We start from the raw sequence: 3,977 nt of genomic DNA, 5'->3' as shown, positions 1-3,977 counted from the left end.
CACACACACACACAACACACACGCACATATATATATAAATAATCAAAAATATTTATTTATCAAATAACCAATAAACAGGGCCTAGATACATGGCTCAGTGGTGGCTCATTTGCCTATTATGCATGAGTCTCTGGGTTTGATTACCAGAACTGTAATAAAATAAAAGTAATGAGTGAAATTGGGCTGAGGGTGTAGTGTAGTTCAGTGGTAAATCATTTGTGGATAATCAGTGGAAATCATTGATAGTCAAAGTTCCTCTGGTATGTTGACTAAAATATAAAGAAAAAAGGAAAATGTCAATAAGAATTTACTATTCTATAAGCATTATGAAGATTTTAATATTTTATATTTGTTTTACTTATTTGAATGACATATTCCTTGTAAAAAACAAAAATTTGATGAAATACAGAGAAAAAATTTATATGAAATACATTCATTTTCCATAGCAACAGCTGGTGACTTTCTGAATATCCTTAGTGTGAGATTATGATTAATAGTTTAAATTTTTATATAAATATGATTTTATTATATATATTTTATAATCTGACTTTTCATGTACCTCTGATCAGTCTTTCTATCTTACATCAAATATTAGCCTATATAATTTTTCTTTTTGGGGAAGAAAGTGTTCAAATGGGAAGGGGAACAAGGCAAAGAGGGAGGAAGGAAGGGACAAGAAAAAAGAAAGTGGAAGAAAAATTACAAACAAAGCTTTTGTGCTTGGAGGGGAGGGGCTTGAGAGGGAAATGGGATAGAATAAAATAAAATTTATTAATAAAAAAACAAGAAAAAATATGATAAAACCACACTCTGCCAGGCATTCATAGATCTTGTTAGAGAGAAATACCCAAAGAAAGTTTTAAAAAGGAGACAGTCAGGCCGGGCGTGGTGGTGCACGCCTGTAATCCCAGCACTCGTCAGAGGCTGAGGCAGGAGGATTACTGTGAGTTTGAGAGCAGCCTGGGCTACATAGTGACTTCCTGGTCAGTCTCAACTACAGAGTGAGACCCTGTCTCAAAAAAGCCAAAAAAAAAGTGGTGGTGGGGGGAGATAGTCAGGAGACAGCCATGAGCTAGGAGATTAGGGTGTGGCAAAAACTAGCTGGGGTAGTAGGTGTGACCTCTTGTCTACAAGCTCCCAGGATACATGTACAGAAGCTACCCCCTCCCTTCAAGCCCCCTCCCCTCCCTATATATAAAAGCTTTGTTTCCATTTTTTCCTTCCATTTTCACTTTTTTCTTGTCCTTACCTTCATTTCTTCCTCCTACCTCTCTTGTTTTGTTCCCCTTCCCATTTGAACACTTTCTTCCCATTTCCCAACATCCATTATACATCTCTGTCCTTATTTCCACATTCAGTTTCTCACACTAGAGAAATAATGCGCTATTTAAATATGTATGTCTGATTTATTTTATTTAAGAATATGGTCTCAAGGTCAATCCATTTAGCTATAAATGTTTGAAGCTCATCCTTCTTTACGACAGAGTAGTACTCCATTATATATTATATTAAAAAACCATATCTTCTTTATCCACTCATCAGTTGATGGGTTTTTGGGCTGTTTCCAAGATTTAGCTATTACAAACTATGCTGTTATAAACATGGGTGTGCCTATATCGCTGTGGTAGGATGCTTTTAATTCTTTTGGGAAGATAACTAAGAAGTACAGCTGGGTCAAATGGAACCTCAAGTTTTAGTTTTTTGAGAAATCACACTGAATTCCACAATGGTTCCACCAGTCTACACTCCCACCAACAAAGGAGAAGGGTGCCTTTTCCCTCCACATCCCCTCCAAAATTTGTTATTGGTTGATTTCTTGATAGCAGCCATTCTTTCTGGAGTGAGATTGAGTCTCAGCATTGTTTTAATTTGCATCTCTTGAATGAGCAGTGATATCTAACACTTCTTCATATATATATTTATTTGCTGTTTCTAATTCTTTGAGAAATGACTATTTCAGTTGATCATTTTTGCAGTGGGTCAAATTTGAAGGATCTGAATTTTTGAGTTCTTCATATATTCTAGATGATAGTCCTTTATGTGAATAGCTGGTAAAATTGTTTTCCCACTCTCTGGGTTCTCGCTTCACTCTGTTGGTGGTTTCTCTTGCTGTGCAAAAGCTTTTTAATAAAACAAGGTCCCAGTTGTTGATTATTTGTAGTATTTCTCCTGTGGTCTGGGTTTTGTTCATGAAGTCTGCCTACTCCTATGTCCTCAAGTGTTCTACTTATTCTCTCATCCAGCAGATTTAGTGTTTCTGTTGTACTATTTAGATCTTTGATCCATTTAGATTTTAGGTTAGTGCATAGTGAAAGATACGGGTCTAGTTTTACTTTGATATGTGGAAAGCCAGTTTTTCCAGCACCATTTATTAAAGAGGCTGTCTTTCTTCCAGTGAAGGTATTTGGCTCTTTGTCAAAGATAAGGTGGCTGAGTGTATTTGGAGTTGTTTCTGCATCTTCTAGTCTGTTTCATGGATCCTCAGGTCTGTTCTTTTGCCAGTACTAAGCTGTTTTTATCACAGTAGCTTTGCAGTATAATTTTTTCAGGTCAGGGATTGTGATATCCTCTGCCTTGCCTTTGTTGCCTAGAATTGCCTTTGTTATTCTAGGTCTCTTCTGGTTCCAAATGAATTTTAGGATTGTTTTTTCTAATTCTGTGAGATATTCTGCTGGAATTTTGATTGGGATTGCATTGTATCTATATACTAATTTTGGAAGTATGGCCATTTTCACTATATTGGTTCTTCCTATACAAGAACAAAGGGTATCTTCCATTTTCTAATATTCTCTTTCACAGTACTGTTGTTTTCAAGGTAGAGTCTTTTACTTCCTTCGTTACATTGATGCTAGGTTTTTTTTTGGATGTTATTGTGAAAGGGATTATTTCTCTTAATTTTTCTTTCATGAGTCTTATTTGTGTACAGGAAGGCTGTTGACTTTTCAGTGTTGACTTTGTATCCAGGTATGTCACTGAACTTGGTTGTCAAATGTAAGTCTTTTGATGCATTTTTGGGGGTCTTCTCTGTAGAGTATCATGTCACCCACATATAGTGATAATTTAACTTCTTCCTTTCCTATCTTTATTGTTTTTATTTCTTCTTGTCTAATTGGTTTGGCTAATGTTTTCAGAACTATATTGAACAAGAGTGGTGACAGTGGACATCCTTGTCTTGTTCCTGATTTTACAGTGCAAGCTTTCAGTTTTTGTCCACTTAAATATGATGTTGGCTGTTAGTTTGTCATAGATGGCTTTTATCTGATTGAGGTAAAGACTATACCAGCTTTCTGTAGGATTTTTATCATGAATGTGTGTTGGATCTTATCAAATGATTTTTCTGTACCTAATGAGAGGATATCGTTTTTATTCTTAGTTCTGTTAATATAGTGTATTACATTTATTGATTTGCATATGTTGAACCATCCCTTGATCCTTGGGTTGAATTGAAGTTGGTCATGGTATATAACCTTCTTGATGATTTGCTGCATTCTGTTTACCAGTATCTTATTGAGGATTTTTGCATCTATGTTCATTACGGAGATTGGCCTGTAATTCTTTTCAGTTGGATCCTTCTCTGGTTTTGGAATCGGTAATGCTTGCTTAACTGGAATGGATTTGGGAATATTGCTTCCCTGTCTGTTTCATTAAAGAAGGTGGGGGGGTAGCAGCATTCTGTCTTCTCTAAATTTCTTGTAGAATTCATCAGTGAATCCATCAGGGACAGGGCTTTTTACTTTGTTGGTAGTTTTTAATTACATACTCAGTTTTATTGGCTGATACTGGTCTGTTTAGAATTACTATATTTTCTTGATTCAGTTTTGGTAATTCCTTTGTATCTAGGAATTTGTTCATTTCTTCTGTACTTTGCATCTTATTAGAATACAGGTTCTTGAAGTGGGTATTAATGATCTTCTGGATCTCTGCAGGGTCTGTTGTGATCCCCCCGCCTTTTTTTTTTTTTTTTTTTTTTTTTTTTT

This window comes from Fukomys damarensis, unplaced genomic scaffold (genome assembly GCF_012274545.1).
Source record: "Fukomys damarensis isolate Sample0158 unplaced genomic scaffold, DMR_v1.0_HiC HiC_scaffold_2, whole genome shotgun sequence".
NCBI lineage: Eukaryota > Metazoa > Chordata > Mammalia > Rodentia > Bathyergidae > Fukomys > Fukomys damarensis.
This window is presented reverse-complemented; position numbering follows the sequence as displayed.